General features: G+C 34.6%; 1 protein-coding gene across 11 annotated transcripts in view; it reads right to left on the bottom strand.

Annotated features, from left to right (window-relative positions):
• Nucleotides 1-19,081, bottom strand: part of LOC133520663 (poly(rC)-binding protein 3) — a 243,776-nt gene that overhangs the window by 195,064 nt on the left and 29,631 nt on the right. The window contains exon 2 of one of the 11 annotated variants that reach the window (XM_061855243.1): nucleotides 4,164-4,218. The exons of the other annotated variants lie outside the window; for them this stretch is intronic. The gene's annotated coding sequence lies outside the window, so the exon portion shown is untranslated. The remainder of the gene's footprint in view (nucleotides 1-4,163; nucleotides 4,219-19,081) is intronic. 11 annotated transcript variants of the gene reach the window in all.

The raw sequence follows: 19,081 nt of genomic DNA, 5'->3' as shown, positions 1-19,081 counted from the left end.
CATTTTGTTAAATACAGAGAGTGATAACAAAATAACATTGTTTCTATATCAAAATGCAAGTTTGAATTGGTCTGCTGGCTTACAAAAATAATTCTTTTTTCATGAAATACCTGCTCATAACCAATATAATCATACGCAGAACTGAAAAAAAAAAACAGCGCTCGAACCACCGAGTGCGGAAGTACCTATGTATATAATTTGATTTTCCTCGTGCATGTGTAGGTACGAAAATACCTAAAAATATTCCGTGTAAACATTATCTAAAGCTAGCGGTTTTTTATTACGTTATACCCAATACGATTTTTTTCATTCCATATAAATAACGCAACAATGAATAATTCCAGTGTTCTATTTAAAAACAGGCTGCACTGTGCTGTGGTTCGGCCGTATATAAATATTAAATGGGCATCAGCCGAGTATTAAAACTGTCAGGAGAGATTTCAGCAATTTGGTATGAAATAATTACGCCGAATGTAAGAATAGGTACCTACTGCAAAGTACGCATCATGGAATTCAAACAGAAATAGAAGTTTTTTTATACCAAAACGTTGTACATGAAAAAAAAACAGGTAAAAAGTAGAGAAACAAACTAACAAGTACCTAACATATCATATCAACACATTATAAGTAAATAAACCACGAAACGGCCCCAACTCAGCACGGTACTAGCCTGGCTGGGCTAACGCTGGTTTCCGTCGGGGCCATAATTATGTGAATGAAAACACGTAATATGACACCACATTTTAACTATCGGAAAATTAATAAATAATAAAGCACAATTAAATTATAAGATATAGAAAAAATTATGGCGATTAGTCATAAACAACGTGAACGCGACCAAATCTGCAGCGGTAGCATGGTCGCGTTTTTTACACCTGTCACTATGCCTGTCACTTTCGCACTTACGTACTTGTTAGAACATGACAGACATGGTGACAAATGATAAAGAACCGACCATTTTAACCATTCTGACGTATTTAGCGAGCACAGCTTGCGCCATGTTGCAAGAGCAAGACGGCAAGAATAAAATAGAACATTGCGAAAACAACAAAACTTTGGTACTTACTCATACGTTCATGTTCCAAAGTGGGTTTCAATTGGACACAAAGAGGAACGATGACCAACGAAATCCTATGTGAATAGGCTTGTTTCTGTTCACATTATTCAAGAGGTTGTAATATGAGTTCATTATGTAGGCACAAAAGGGGTTTTCGTGACAATGATCGAATAATTTATTATTGCATAAAATATGAACTGTTGATTAATGACAATAGTACCTGTCGCCTAAGCAATTTGAAAACAAAAAGAAGCAAAGATTTGAATTGTTTTATTTTATTTGAAACACTGTTATGTTACATGGCATTGAGAAACATAGGTATGTGAGTAGCAATTCCGATTTCTATATAAGTACACTGTATTAATCTACCCGTCTATTTGGCCGTATCTCGTAAACAATGACCCCCTTATTCAATAACGTGTACTAAAGTTACGATGCCGCTAATCATCGTTTGTCCCTTTCCATCATACCAATACGTCGGAAAGGGACAAACGATGATTAGCGGCATCGTAACTTTAGTACACGTTTATGAATAAGGGGGTGAGTGTGTAGTAAGGTCAGTATGGATAAGTGTAGCTACGGGGCAAGTGTAGCTGCCCTTCATATTACGTAAACTAATTGAGATATTGATACTGCTATGTTCTGTTGTCTTGAGTAAATAAACGATCAGTTGAAATTAATTACTAAAGGTAACGTTGTCAAGCAATTTTGAGACCATCGTTATTTTGAAATCTCATAATTTTTTTAATACCAGTTGTAGCTCACACGAGGCTCTATAAAATTCGAAGCAAAATCGTCAAATCTGTTTAGTGTGAATAGGTAAGTACTAAATATCATTATTTAATCTTCAAGTAACTTTTAAAATTTCTTTTAAATAAGGGAAAATAAGAAATTAATGTGCATTTAAAAACGTAGCCTAAAAAATGAGTGACTGGTAAAGTGTGTCTATCTCACTTGAGGCAATTGTGACTATGTTACACTTGTCCCGTATCAAAGATCGTAAATAATTATTTCTTGTATTGTCATTGACTAGCTATTGCCCGCAACTTCGTCTGCGTGGACTTATTAATATACGTACCTAACTAATTTTTATCTCACCGGTATGTATGACGTTGTATCTAATAACCGTATTTCGCCGGCTGAGACAACGAACGCCACAGCGCTATAGGATTGTGTTTGTTCCTATAGTCCGAAAGTACCGCGACGCATTGGTATCTACCTATTTATTTTATTAAATAGAGAAGTTAATTTTTGTTTTGTTCACATATTTTTTTCAAAGCTCAAAATAGTTTTTTCTTTAAAGTGCATTTTTCACTTTAAAAAGGTTTTCCACCCCAGCTTGGAACATATATTAGTATAATATATTCCAGTTACCCCGGATTATATTTTATCATAAATGATGATAACTAAGTATAGTATAGATTAAAATTATTAACTTATCATCGGTTCGTATCATGGCGATTGCGTTTTGATTATTAAAATTTGTTGTCTATCGTGCACTAACAATGTAAGCACACTTACCTCATTTTGCTGGGGTATTGTGACTGTGACTCTACTTTCATTAGAGATCTTAAATACCATTTTTAAATCATCAAACTAACATAAAACACATTGTTTTCAGCTAAAGCTGAACCTTATAATATTGAACCTTAGGGCACAGTTCGGAATCTAATTTTATGATCTTGAATTATGTGTTCAAATTTAACGTTTACAAAAGTTTAGTATGTCACACTTATTGACCTTATATATGAGACGTCGGGAAAAGGAGCGTAATGGTTATCGTGACAACTCATATACATACGTACTATTAATAACTTTAAATTAAATAAAGTAATTCTGGACCATTCCTCAGCCACCCAAAATATAAATTATTGCAATTTTAAAATCTTTCCCGTACTACTGATTAGGGAATTAATTTCGAAAGCACAGAGTGTTAGCCGTGTAAATTTAATCATCCTGGGAACAAATGACGGAGGACCCTCGCATTATCATGAAGCCCGGACCATGGTTAATATGAAAATGCGGGTAACCAACGCGAAAATATGACGGTATTAATATAAATTGCACTTAGCGAGGGGCGTTGGGGAAAAACAACTATTAGCGAAGCTAAAAAGGAATATAGAGAATGGGAGCATATTATGAACTCTTCGCCATTAGCGGGTGTTAATTAGCGGTTATGGTATTATTTTCGTGAAATTATTATGACTGAATGTTGCGATTGAGCATGGATTATGTTTCATGTTGGTATTTTAGGCCATGTACAGATGTAGGTTGTAATTTAGCTTTTATGTACCCAACAATCGAAATGTTCGGATTCGATTTTAGGCAAACAGACCAATTTAAACGTAAGAACACTGACATAAGAATGATATTTGAATCACCAAAACATGTAAAGATAACGATAGTTTATTTTTTAAGTAGGCATATTACAATGCGCTAATGAACGTCGAATAAAGCTACGCCGCCACCGGCTCTAACTCTACAAGTAAGAGCAACGGACAAGTACGAGCAAAATGCACGTTAACTGAATTCCATCAGTTAGATGTGATTCTCATATCAGTGTACGTTGAATTGGCCTGAATATGTAACTCACAGATATAAATTATAAGGTTATAAATTATTAATTCCTCTGCGGTAAAGTGTCAAATTATATATCTTAGGTGTTTAGTCATTATAAATAAATAAATAAAATATTATAAGACATTATTACACAAATTGACTAAGTCCCACAGTAAGCTCAATAAGGCTTGTGTTGAAGGTACTTAGACAACGATATATACAATATATAAATATTTATAAATACTTAAATACATAGAAAACACCCATGACTCAAGAACAAATATCCATGCTCATCACACGAATAAATGCCCTTACCAGGATTTGAACCCGGGACCATCGCCTTCATAGGCAGGGTCACTACCCACTAAGCCAGACCGGTCGTCAAATCGTGTTATTCGTGTGTCAATTATCGTGTCATTCACGACGACCCCTACCTTGACTCATATTATCATGTTATTAAAGGTTAAATTTGGTAAATCTACATAGCAAAAACTATACATAGCATAGGGCTTAAATTGGGTATTTAAAAATATTACTAGAAACTTACCTGTAGAAGTGATTTACTGGCCAGTTGCCTAGCGTAGAAAATGAAGTAACTGTACCTATGGACAAAATAAGAATTTACTAAAACATCTGTAAAAAAATGTATTTGTCGTTTATGTTTAAGGGCCTATTTGTATAAATAAATGTCACGTTTATCGAGACAAATTCAGAATTCAGAGGTATACTAATAACAACGTTAAAATTCACGTTTACCAAGTTTCAATTTATCATAACTTTTTGCAAACACTTTGTCACAGGGTTAGCACTAATGGTTAGTGCCTTTTTGAGTACGTATTAAGTCATCACGATCCATGTTATTTCGTACTCTTTTAAGTTTTGACTATAATTTGGTTGTTTAAACATATCTAAAAACGTGCTACTCATATTTGCGACAAATAATACTAGCCTGCAACATATATTCATTTCTGTAATTTCGTTTACTTTTGTAAACAAAACTATATATCCATAGCTACCCGAAGCAAATGATCTTAATATCAGTTCCAGACTTGATAAATGTTTCCGAATAGGAAACTGTAAGCTATCCAATCTACTAATCCCTTACACACTAACTAAAATGTCACCAGAGTTCAAAGACGACAATTAGCATTAGTCCGGGAAAAGCACCTTTTCGGTCTGGTGAACTAACTAAACTACTATCACCCCGTTACCCGTACAGTTTGAATAAAAAGGCCGATAACTTGGGGCCTTGACTTATGAAAACTAGTCTTTAAGCCCGGTGTACACTGATTAAATAACTTGCCGACTGAGTCGTAATTTTTGGAACGTTTTCAGCATAATAGGTCAAAAAAACTACCTAAATCCCCTGAAATGCGCTAAATGCAATTGAATGAGTCAAAAAATCAACCCAAGTCTCCCGTTGACCACGAACGCTAAAAACCTACACTACAACCTTGGATCTTTTTAAATCGAGAGTGAATATACATCTTTTAGGTACTCATGTTCCATCCTAGACTGCATCGGCACTTACCATCAGGTGACATTGTGATCAAATGCTTACCTTTTCCCAATAAAAAAAAAAGTGGCTGTGACAGAATCGGACAGACAGACGGACATGACGAATCTATAAGGGTTCCGTTTTTTGCCATTTGGCTACGGAACCCTAAAAACTGGAAAGGGTTCGAGATGTATTTTAAATTATACGAGGTATAATATGTTTACTTTTATTTCATGAATACCATCGTGGTAACCGAAGACAATTTTAAATATATACATATGCCAGAGCTTCTTTATTTATTACCTACGAGCCGAAATATTTTATACCATTGTAGTGAAAACAAAATTAATAGTAGATTGTTAACCAAGGGGTGGAAGGCACTCATTTCTGCCGACGCACTTAGTTTATCGAGACTGAAATGTTAGTTTTCACCCGAGTTTAGCACTTTACTTTTCATTTTGAGTACGAAGAAAGTAAAATGCAAGTGTACACATGCAATTTTTTAAACTAGGTTTTCAAAACCATGATGGAGTACATATTGAGAGATCTTTAATTAACAAACTAGGTCAAAGTATCGTTATTTACGAAATGGGGAGTTAAATACCAGAATGGAAATTGTGTAATAAATCCATTTAAAACCAAATTTTTATTGTTTCTCTTAAAAAAATAAAATAAAATAACGTACTTGGAGGGTAAGATGCTCTAGTGCAGAAACCTATCATTTTCTGCACACTTTTTAGAACAACAACGACCCACTTTCATAGCATGAGACATGAAAAAATATTTCCACACGTCGATTATCCGAATACGTATTATCCGAAATTACTTCACCATGAACTGTGACTGTGTCTGGGCTTAAACGGCCTTCCACAGAGGAGAGTAAACGGGTCCAACAAAGGGTGTTTTCTTTGAAAACTGGTCCACCCAGCCACGCTCCGCTCACACGATTTGACTTTGATTCCTGACGACCTTTTGATAACAACTTTCGAGAAGTTTGTTTTCATAGGACAAAAGGTCAATAATTTGATATATTTATTTACCTATTGCTCCTTGATTTATTGCTTTACACGCTAATCAAATAACTCGCTGTAAGCTACGGCGCGTTAGATATGGTTAACTGAAAAGAAATTTTTCAATATTTACTTCGAGCTGATAAGTATGTTCTTTTTTGTAAGTACAATATACCTATTTTGGTATGTATGTAAGATATCTAAAGTTGGCTCAGTTTTTCTTTTGTTTACATTTCTACATATATCAAAGCAACTAGCGAGTACTGGCTAGCTAGTAATATGATAAACATACAGTCGGTAGTTTTGTATTACAGGCTTGTTTTCCCTGCATAAACACAGCACGGCGTCGTATGTCCGCCGATAGCCTGTGGTCTGACCGCAAACCGCAAGCACAGTCACAACGTCCATAATACGTGTACGTAACCTTTACGCACACAAGCGAAAACCACTCCTATTTCTATCACGCTTAGAGCATTTCAATAACATAATGTATTGGCGCATTAACACGTACTTTGCTTATCCATCAATAGGTCTTGACGGGACAATGTTTGGTTTACTAGAAGGGTATTATAGTACAAATCTAATCAAATGGTAGGTACAAAACATTTACCAAATTTATGATGATTTGACAAAAAAATCTTGCAATAAAATTTGAATATGAATGTAAAAAAGCGATAGATTTTATTTCTGTAACGGTCCGATTGCCCGTTTGACTACAATAACTATCGCTTAATACGAAATTCAACTATTTAAGTATTGTATATATTTGCCAAAAACGAATCCTAAATACTTAGGATTGTCATCGTGGCTCTAGGGACTTGTATAAAGCACATTTATTTTTTATAATTATGCTTATTATATATTTATTTAGCACAAGCATTTGCAATCAACTAGTAGACACCTTACGTAAATTAATTACATGTATGTACATGTAACGATATCTCAGGGCTCTCGGAGCGGTACACCCTTCTCAAACTTTAGAGTTGTAGCTCACATGTCCGTCTATTTGGCCCTTCCTTTGTCATGTAACTGTTCAATTTCCAAGTCCATTTATAAAATTAGAAGGAAACTAGATGTCTTGCTAAGAAGTGGATTTTTATGTGATAAATTCTGGATATCAATTACTTTCTTTATTGCCTATAGGCCTCGGTTTTTTGAGAGTCTCAGTCTCATAAATTAAACAATAAAAAATTCGACATGTTAGTAATTAAAGGAGAACAAAAACCGTTATACTCTGGTTATACGAGTACGTAGTATGCTTGTATAGTACACAGCATATACAGGGTGTAAAAGTACGAGTACATACAATCATGGTTCTACAATAAAATGTGAGTAACATGAAAAATATCACTATTTGCTTTAACCTTCTGGTAGACGATTTATTATATGTGCCTAGTCCTATTCACCGTTCGACGATTCTAAGCCCCTGCTTTTAAGTTGTTTCATCCCTAACAAGCATTCAGCATAATGTAAAAACGGATAGGCCTCGGCCGGTTTTATTTGCTTATTACAAAACCGTAACCAAAAGTAGTTTTGGTATAATATTCTTAAGTGCCTATTTACCGGCTCTCGATCCAATCTCATTCCGACCCAAAATTAAGCTTCGGCTGAATAATTTCGCCTGTACCCGTCACCCACAGGGACATGCAATAACGCTGACCGAAGGTGCCGCGTCGCTGCCGAACCTCGGAGGTTATTTATTAAAGCAACATCCCTGTAAAGGCACTATGTTTACACTAAATAGCGAACTGACGCTTTGACACCTGAGTACTGCCCTTTAATGATGTTTTGCTATGAAAATTAATTATTGATGCACGATTTATTTATGTATTGAGTGATAGACAACGGTTCATGTAGTGATTTCCCAATAATTAGTTCGCAAAATTTAGTAATTATATGGCGTTAAAATTAATTTATACCAACAACAAAATTCATGACTGGTTTTTCAAGCCTGTTTGTTGTAAGTCTAGTTAATTTGACAAATAACACTTGTTTCAACATTAAATTTATAACTTAATCATGATTTGCTGTAATTAACATTACATCATTACGTATAATCCGAATGTGAATTTGGGGTATGGAGGTCTATAAAGTCCAGGTAGAGGCTTATTTATTTTATGAAGTTAATGCGCTTTCTAATATCAGATTTGCACTTTTTTAATAAGCACAAGTAGCAGAAGACATGAGAAAAATGTTTGTTAATGTAAAATGCTTATAATAAGTATTTTAGATTAACAAACATTTTAATTGGTATTTAAATCGACACGACTTGCGAATTACCTATTCGCACATGTACTTATAGCAAACGTTTTATAGTATATATGGTCCTTGAAATTTTCGACATAATTACGTAATGTGCTTATTATCGCACTAGTGCGATAAAGTAGCACCATATGTACTGTAAAAGTATTTTGCAGTATTTTAAATACGAACATTTTTACTGAGCTACATTATAATAATGTAAATCTAAGTCAGACAAAACATGAAAGAAATAAAAGTAGTATTCATATAAGCAATAAAATGTTTTGCGGTGTAACCATCATGACGTTGGAGCGCTATAATCTGCCCAGTCAATACACGCGCCCTTCACAAAATAAACGCGAAAAAGTCCCGCGCTTTCATGCGCAGTTCTACCGTCCACGCTACCTACTACAGAGGATAAAGCGATGGAAAGGTTATAAAAGAAAATGTGATCATATACGTTGCTCCCATATTTGTTTGGGATAAACCCCCAGCCCTGAGGTGAAATCTTTCTGGGATATTACCTCGCTAAAAGAGGACTTGTTTAATGTGTTGTACGAGTATGTTGTTAATTTTTAAAAGAATGTGCTTGTTGTTGGGCGTGTTAAGGGATTATAGGTAAATTGTTTTGTTTTGTGAATTTATTAAATTCCGCTACCTAGAGGTTGTCTTGAATAGATCACTTTTTAACGATAAGACCGCCTGTTGTTTACCTCTTCTTAATGTGCTGTATTCTTTGTATTGTTTCTGTACTGAGGTCTGCAATAAAGAGTATTTGTATTGTATTGTATTATATTTTTTTAGGTATATTTTACGGCCAATAAAATAATTAAATTCATTACGCGGGTGGTTTATATGTCAATATATACCACTCTCGCTATGTGAATATAATTGTTCGTATTTTTTCTACGTATATGTATGTATTTCGCGAAAGTTAGATTTTGAACTGTAGACACTGCGAGTCTGGTCTTCAAAAAAGGAATGTACAGGTTTTTAAAGGGTCGGCAACGCGCATGTAACACCTCTGGACTTGCAGGAGTCCATAGGCTACGGTGACTACTTACCATCAGGCGGGTTGTATACTTGTTTGCCACTGACATGGTATAAAAAAAATATAGTTAAAAGTTAATAAAAATTGGCGGAGCCTAAAACAAAGATTTTTGAATCGTCAACTTTAATGTTCGAGTGAAAGGAACTCTTTATTTATCCAAGGTTTATATGCAGATATCCCTATTTAAATGTTAATTTCATAAACTACCATTATTACTGACCATCAAGTCATTTTAGTATTAATTTCAAAATACATTATTTTCTTTCTGCCAAGTAAAAAAAGATACTTAAATTATTATGCGAGTGTTTATAAATAAATCTTAATAGCCATCGTACTAAAAGAATTAATAATCTCGTTTCATTCTGAAAGTAATTAAAACTAGCATACCTACTCATTAAATATTCAACGCTGGATCTCTTGAGTCTCTTATTTCATACAATGAGCTTCATAATGTAATATTACGTTTGTAGTAAGTAAATAAAACAAGACATTTATAATTTGTCGGCTTCATCGAAATATAATTTTATCTGAAGAAAATTTGATATCTACTCAATTATTTTAGTAAGATAACTGACTGAGTGAAGCAAAGGTATCCGTTTCAGGTTGGGTAAAAATAATTTCGTATGACCAGAATTTCGTATGAGTGGCAGAGTGGCAATAGATCGGAGAGAGTGGAGAAGGTTGGAGGAGGCCTTTGCCGAAGGGCAAGCAGGCAAAGAATACAAAAGATGGGAGATAATAGAGAGATAGTAGTACTGTTTTTTGTCCTGTAAATAAAGGCTATTTTATTTTATTTTATTTATTATGACCAGATATTCTCCACAACGGATATTTCTCAACCAGTTTACGTAAAATTTTGTGAGCTGGTTCAGTAATTGAACAGCCGTTTTTTGCTCATTCAGTTTTTGGATTAATTAAATGGCGAAGCCAGGTCTATAGCTCACAGAGTTACTAGTATTTCATGTTACAGGTACGTGTACTATGAATAAGTACTTTTTTTGACTAATTTGATAAAGATAATAAGACACAGCTAATTGACGTCCAGTCTAGCCTAGTGGGTAGTGACCCTGGTTTTGAAGCCGATGGTCCCGGGTTAAAATCCTGATAAGGGCATTCATCCGTGTAATGAGCGCGGATATTTGTGGTTTACAATACAATACAATACAAATATACTTTTTTGCACACCTCAATACAGAAACAGTACAAATAATACACATAAAGAAGAGGTAAACAACAGGCGGTCTTATCGCTAAAAAGCGATCTCTTCCAGAAAACCTTTAGGTAGCGGAATTAAAAAAAAAAATGTTATGTCAGTAGGTGTTCCAGATGCAATAAAAGAAGTCTAGCACAGAATAAACACAAAACTAAACAATATAATTATCATATACAAATATAAATAAAAAACATATATAAATACATATACATACATATATTTATTATATATTTATTGGTTTATATGTTTTTAAGTATTTATAAATATTTATATATTATATTTATCGTTGTCGAAGTGCTCACAACACAAGCCTTATTGAGCTTACTGCGGAACTTAGTTAATTTGTTAGTAAGGAAGTGCATTCCTTATGAATATGCAACTAAGTAATTATTAAAATAGATTTCCAACTAGAAGAGCGAAATTGTCACTGCAACTAAGATATAAATAACTTAAAGATATTTTAGTACGGTCGTGTTAGCGGCTAATATTGTACCTTCTTCAAATACTTACCGATCAACAGGCAAGTAGCAAGTCAAAAGTGTATTTAATCTTAAAGGATGACAAATTCGAAGTGGAAGTTACTCGTACTAACAGAAAGCGCCTTCAGGGACAATTAAACTTAATTTTTTTGCTAAATTTTCTTACTTTTATGATCTATAATTACTTAATGTCATAACTGAAATCTTAGTAAGTCGTATAAGGTAAATTTTGGAATACAAGGATAACCAAATTAAAGGGTTCAGGCAAAAACAACGAGTCGATCATTACAATATAGATATTATTTTGCATCCAAAGCGCTTTACGTTAAATTATTTGGGGATGAAGTCTTTCCCGAAAAGCACCTTTGCTAGGACTTTATAAGAATTTAAAAGAATGGCCATTAAATGCGATTATAAACAGGCAAGCAGATATCAGACAACTGTAAAAAGTTGAATGGTCTAGATAAATATAAATCATTACTAGTATGCTTTGAGGTTAAACAACACGACGCTACCAAGTTATTCCTTGGATACTCCAAAACTTTCAAGGAGAGGTCGTAACGTAATACATGGCTTGCAATTTAGTAGAAACTGTGTAGCCCATGGAATTGGTACACATTACCTAACATCAAATGAGGTAGTTCTGTTTTTTTAATATGTTGGTAGTGATTAAATGGTAATAACAAATACAAGTTTTCGACCTCAAAAGCCCTTGGGATCATGGAAAAGTACATGAAAATCGATTAAATTTTAGGACTTTTTTCAGTTGTTGTAATTTTTTCCACCAAACTGGGGTTACGGCAAAAGGACTAACTGTAACTCAAAAAAGGTTATACCAGCAGCTGTGGTTGGTGGCAGGACTCAATAGCTAAGCTGTTTACAACTACAGCAATGGTCAATCGTGCGAGAATATACAGTACCGGAGATGTGTGGCTTGTTTTTTTTTTTTAATGCCAACAGTATACAGGATAAAACATAGTTCAGATCTAGTTACCAGAACCACCTTTTAACATTTCAACAGCCTATTAGCAGTAGGTAGTGAGTGCAGAAATGTCTGTGTTATGAGAGTATGAGTGTCAATTTTGTGCTTTGTGATTTAACCATAACCCAATATTAATGTCGTTGACGGGTCTAACGCGATTGCACTAGATGCGGTCACGGAAGATTCCTTCCGTCTTCCTGTGCAACCTGGCTGAAACGTTGGATAAAAGGTAAAATAATGAAATCGAATCGCATTATATCCGATACTGACATTAAATATGTGTTCTAAACGCGAGAGTTTAACTAATTAATTTGTAGGATTCAATAGCTTTCCTAGCGGGAGCTTTATTCGTTTTGTAGGCATTACTTCTCTCCGAAGTGTTTGCAAGCTGCAGTATGACAGCGTTCAACAAGCCGAAACAAAAACAAGCACCCATCGGATTGGTATCGAAACTAATCACAACTTTCATTCAAAGGAGTTGAATGCAGTTCGTGCAACATTGCTGTTTTATTGAACGAGCACCGATACCGGATAACTTTAACTTGAAAAAACAAGTTTAATGTTTAAAACTGTTTCAGATTAAGTACCAGGAAAGCTGCTCGGTACTGGGTAAAGCTAATACTGATCATGCATTCTGAGGTTTACCGGAGAGGTCATCTGCATGCAAGTAATATTAATATACTTACATATACCTATATGTCGCATTAAAACGCTGCGCTAAACCAGAATACATTTAGATTTTGCGGCAATCGCTTTGCATTGGTAAAAGTAATACCTAGTTACAGCCATCTTAATGCCACCAATAGACGAAGACCGAATAGGTGCGCAACTTCCAAACCTGAATAATTACTGCTTTCTTAGAGTTTGGGGGTGACAATGCGGTTACGAGGCGTTGGTTAGCGGAGAGAGATACTCTGATGAACTAAAGTTGGTTCGAAACAACTAAGAAACGTTACATGTAATTTACCTATACGTATATTATTGGCGAGCATTATCCAGATTTTGTATTAAGTACCTATCTGAACGATTCCACGGATCTAAATATAATGGGCACTCATACCGAAACCTAAATTATTAAGCTCATTAGTAAGAGAGGGAAGCTGTATTCGCAGACAAAACACAGTCTGCTAATAGGTATTTATACTATAAGATAACCCAGTCTTTGAATTAAAAAGTAGTTTTTTATAGTAGTTTATAAATTGCAATAAAGTCCACCAAGCAAAGTTAAAAGTGTTGTCAAGTTTACAAAAGGAAAGCGAAATTCTACTTACTTTATCGTGCTGGTCATGGAAATCTGGAGTTGTTTGCTTAATTTGCATGTAAATGCAATTACTATTTTTTAGCTTTAACTATATATGACAAGAGACATAATTTATTTATTAATTTCATAAACGAACTTGACATTTTATATCTTATATTGCATAAACGTCGATAAAATTTAACGTTATAAATATAGATCTCGTTGCCATAAGTATTAAATACCTAGACATAAGAAATATTGAGTGCCCTTACAGGGTGTCATGTACCTACCATCTTCAAACTGTAACACCTAATGTATAATGAGCATGACTGCAATACAATAAAGAATAAAGAATAATATTGCCTATAATTACTATGTCCTACGTGTTACAATAAAGCTCAGGATTTTATTACTACACTAATATATAAATACTTTTCCTTTATTAAGTTGATGTAATAGAAGTCCCTTTATCAGCATTGGACGGATTATGATAGTTAATTGGTGGATTAAGAATCATAATTGACCTTACCGAATCTGGTGTTTAAAAAGGACTCAATTCTTTTCTGTATTATTTTTATACATATTCCCTTCGCTCTTTAAGGAAGAGTAGTCTTACTAGTTAAGTAAGAATGACATACGAAGTACCAAGTAAATCCAATATTAAGTTTGAACTAACCTTATTGTACTAGCCCACATAACTCGTTTTTTTATCAATCGGGAAGTTACCGCTATTTACTAACTTATCGATGTAAAAGATGAATTTAATATTAATTAGGTATACCTTAAGGTATACCGGTAGAAAACATTTCTTTTTTACCTTGATTTTCTTATTAGAAGCGTCCGGCTCAAGCCTTTTGTATCGCTGCGACCATTTCCGATCTATCTGTGATCATCACTTTCGACTATTCTCGGTCTAACCTATCTTTAAACAGGTTAGGTACCTTAAAATTAGAGGAAACATTAAAAAGCATGATTAGTTACATTTAGCAACCGTTTTTTCCATAATAATAGTACCAAACGATACAAGCTAATGGCATAATGACATGGGCGAACGTCAAGTCAAATACGGCTTCACAAGGAAATCGCGGCACGCGCCTGGCGGCCAATCAAAATGGATTAGCAGTTAATTGTGAGGTCGCCGATGCTTGCTGGTTGCCTAATTAACCTTTGTGGTCCTTTTGGCAGGTTTGCCGCACCACAACCCTAACACATTCACAATATTAAGCTAATTATTTTCTGTACAAGAAAATCTTTCCGGAAATACTCGTACGTTAACCATTTTAGGCAATTGGGTAACCTGTTTACTTGTTTAGTGACAATTACAAAAATATATGTTTCCCGAACGCTAAAGACATAAAAGCCTTGTTACGAATATCATCTACGTACATCTTTGCTTCACAGATTATTTTTATTATGACTATTAATTTTAATATTCCCAAGCTCTCCATTGACAGAAAAAGATCCTAACTTTATTATTATTTCATAACCAAAAATTGATTCGGCACAATTAATATTGAAGCAATCAATCTAAAAGTAATTCTGTTTGGGCTTATGAAGGATGTTTTCTGCATTAAATCGCCATAGGACAAATTAGTTTCTGTTTTTTCATGAATACTCGCAAATAACAGTTAAATTGAACAGAGTAATCGTTTTAAATAATAGACAGCCCAATGTGACACACTCGAAACAAGCTAACAGCGTCCACATCAACAATAATGGGAACATGCTAGGTTTAAGCCTAATTAGTAGAAAATAGCTTTTTCCAGAACAAAGTCATGAAACAATAGGGAAGCGTGCGTCTACGGGAATAATTGGCTGCAATCGTCTATTGCGTCCGAAGGCAGATAAAAATGTTTAAAAGCCAACTTGTCTGTGGAGCTGCTTTTGCCTCGTTATATTGCACTGAATGGATTCTTTTCTTCGCTTAAGTTGGCAATGAATTCACCATTTATTTTCATACGTAAATATATCTTCGACGCTAAATTAACGTTTTCATCAATATTCCAGTATAGTCGTCAACAAGTGATCTACAATTCTACACTCCGAGTATATGACTTATTTTCATCTACATTTTCCTTCGCGTTCCTCGCAATTTAGAAAATAAACTGACGGTTAAGCTTAAATGTAAGCTTGCTAAGTACGATGGACTTTTCCAGATATATTTCCGAAACTAATAATATTCGCATACAGTAGATTTCAATGAATAAAGTAAGAACGTTTGCGATAGAGAAGCTAATTAAGATCAACACAAACATATATGAATTCTATTCAAACCAGCTTAAGCGCTGACTTGCAAACAAATTACATGTGGGTTGTATAATTTGTAGTTTAGAACTTAACATTGAACCGAAGTTGCACGGCACACAATTATGGTACCGCTTGCATAGCTCTTTAACAATGGTCGGGACTCGTGAAAGACTACTCAACGTTTATGTTTCACATTAATATCTTATGTAGGTAAGGCCTGTACCGAAAAAAAACTGTAAATTTCAAGCCACTGTAATTTTGTTTCTAAGCAAGATGACTACGGCTTTCTTACCGCAATAAAAATTCTTATCATTATATTATATATTCCAATATAAATCATTCTGGTTTTACGCTGTTCGACTTTACACCGGCAAATAGAAGAGATCACTGAAAATTTGTCTTTTCCATAGCAAGCGAATTTGAAACATCCTACATGCCTGATCTCGAAACACTTAAAATTACCTCGAAGTTTCGTGCATTTCATAATAAATAACTAATTTAGTATGTTGTCTCTTGATCAGAGGCTTCGAAACGGTAGATCTCTAGGAACAAGTAACCCTGGCTCTATCACAATGGATTGCTAATAGAATTTGCGAAAACGAAGCATACCTGTCATAATTATCGTAAAAACTGGGGTACATATGCGGCTAAAGTGCAACGAAGTTCAACGAACTACGATAAAAGTACGTACGAAGTTTCGGGTAGCTAAAGTTACAGAAAATGTGTGTTACATAATTCTAGTCCAAGTCGAAAATCATACTATTTCCTTCGTACAAAAATCGCATTTGGCAGTTGACATAGAATAGAGTAAGAGCTCCAAACGTCCAGCAGTGCCGTTCTCCCAACTATTATTGGGCTCAAATCAAAAGTGTATTAAAAGAGAAGAATGAAACAGCCAAAAAACATTAACAATTCCAGCAGGTTGATGCAATCAAATATGAAAAACGGGTCCGTAAAAAGCTGCCACTGAATGCGCTAGGAAGAAGCTGCCTATCACTCCTACAGAACAAATAATAAATAAATAAAGTGACAATTATCGAAATCAAAACTCGCTTTTGTTGTAGTAATTCTAAAAACCTTAGTTTGTTGTCAATCGCATCAGTGTTTTTCATTTGAAATTTACACTTTTTTTTCGGCACACCCCTTTGGTTAAGTAAACTTATAGTTGGATGGACATGCATACTGGATATCAATTGAATTAAAACAAAGTTATAATGCGAGAAATTGACTAATTTAGCCGTAAAGGGTTTGTTAGCCAAATTAAACCCATTACCTGGATACATGATTTCTATAACGAACGGTATTGCCCGTCCTAGATCACTAATACAACTTGTTGGAGTCCGTCCCATGCTGCATATGGTGTCCACTCTTTTATTACCGGATTAATTTATCTTGAGTGTTGTATAGTTTGTATAATTTAATATAAATATTTCTGTAGAGACTGTGATATTCACCCTAACCTAAAGGGTAGAGTTAATTCTTATAAAAGTATTGATAGATTTAATTGTCCTTATACATTTTTGTAATAAAATATTTACTAATAAACAGTAACGGTTCAGTAAAAATTTATGCAACCTTTAATATCAAATATTTCCTACATCTAACTGTGACTAGGTCTGTCACCCTGTTTCCATCAGCTGAAGCTATCAATTCTTTCAAAACGCATTTGTTATTTTAAATCACCCGATACACAAAATGGATGACAATGTTGGAAAGCCATAAAGCTGGTTGTATTTGTGCACTTTCGTGACCATTGCGACGACGAGTGCTCCGTATTGTTTTCCGATCGCAGGCGACAGGAGATGGATTCCTGCTTCCGATAACATACAATCATTTGCGATCACATACGAGCACATTGGAGCTTGAATATTTCGTTTTTTTTTTTTCAGAAAGCAGTACAAAATTAATATTTATCACACCTTTTCTCATAATATGTTCTAATTAACATATTGCGAGTATGACTGACGTGGTTATAGACTTAACGTAAAAACAATTACTCTTTCTATCGTGAGGTGTCAATAAGTGATGTTGTCATTATCAAGACTCTAACTGGATCCCACGTACGGTCCAAGTTTCAAAATTCTACTCTAATATAACAATTGAATAGGCATTTATGTTTATTAGAGTACTCGTAATAGGAATAAGTCTACTCTGTTTTTACGGGAAAACTTCCTCAAAATGAGGGTCGCGTGCCAAATTTTATGCGATATTCCACAAATATGATAACGGAAGGGGTGTGCGAAAATGTCACGTTGCTTTCTATTACGAGGTAAGGGGTAACATATTTTTTGTCGAATGTTTTGATACGATTGTGTTTTTTCCATGGAGGCTCCACTAGGCAGGATTTGTACGGATTTAAGCTGCCAATCTCTACGCCGCAACTGCCGGAGGCAACTGAATACTTCGACCGACCGGATAAAAAGGTTCTATTTATTCCTTGTTAACAGATTTCTTTAGAAATCTGTAAAAGGAAAAAGAACATATTATTTCTCTCATTACTGTTGTTAGGCTAGCAATATAAAGAAACGTTATGTAAGCCTGATGCTGACCTAAATTTTCTCTAATGTTCGAAGTTATTCTTATTTCCGAGTGGTAATTATGACACGACATATTTTAGTTATTTCACCATTAATATAGAAATAAGAGCAATATGCACAGCGAGTCATGTGAAAATGAGATCTATTTATGTGCGAAGTTTGAATGTCGCTTCAGGCTTGACATTTGCAAAAAGTAATTGAATTGCGGGAGCAAATTGTAACCAACAAAGACACAGGTGCTTATCATTCAACAAATTATGCAGGACCATATGGAGGGCTAATCCATCAACGATCAGGATCGTGTGCTGGCTTCCATTAATCATCCGCTATTGATTAATGTGTCTCTACACAAAGTAATTTACTCTACATACACTCTAAATTGATGAACTGTGCCTTGCTTTTTCGACACATATATGCCCGTATAGTCTAATCAATTATCTCCCGAAACTCCTGACAGGTACGTTCAGTGCAAGTTTGTTGGAAGTAAAAGCATTTTAATCAGGGAAAATCTGGAGTTGCAAAACTGCTAAAAGATTGACAGTTCCAATACGTGATTCAACCTGCTCGCTGCAAAACTTTACAGAATTCACTTCCGTTTGCTTTTGCGCATCTGAACAAAACAAAAAAAACCTTGTTACGCTCACATTCGACGTGTTAGTTTGTGAGTGCGACTGATTTTCACACAGCAATATACCAAGCGTTAAAAAGTTTCACAAGTGCGATATTATAGCACTTCAATAATTTTAACATTCATGACATTTTACGTTGGCGTTACTGGGATTTTATAAGATGAAATCATAAAACGTTTTTACGTACCTTGATACTCCGGTGATATTTATAGTGAAACGAGCCTGTTTCAATCCCACCATATAAATAAAAATAGTAGTTTACACGCACGTATTTAAATACCCAATTATGTATAGTTACATACACTGTTTTATCTACACACATTATTATAAGCTCTCTA

This window comes from Cydia pomonella, chromosome 8, assembly GCF_033807575.1.
Source record: "Cydia pomonella isolate Wapato2018A chromosome 8, ilCydPomo1, whole genome shotgun sequence".
Classification (NCBI taxonomy): Eukaryota; Metazoa; Arthropoda; class Insecta; order Lepidoptera; family Tortricidae; genus Cydia; species Cydia pomonella.
The sequence above is the reverse complement of the archived record's forward strand: the minus strand, read 5'-3'. Positions and strand labels throughout refer to the sequence as shown.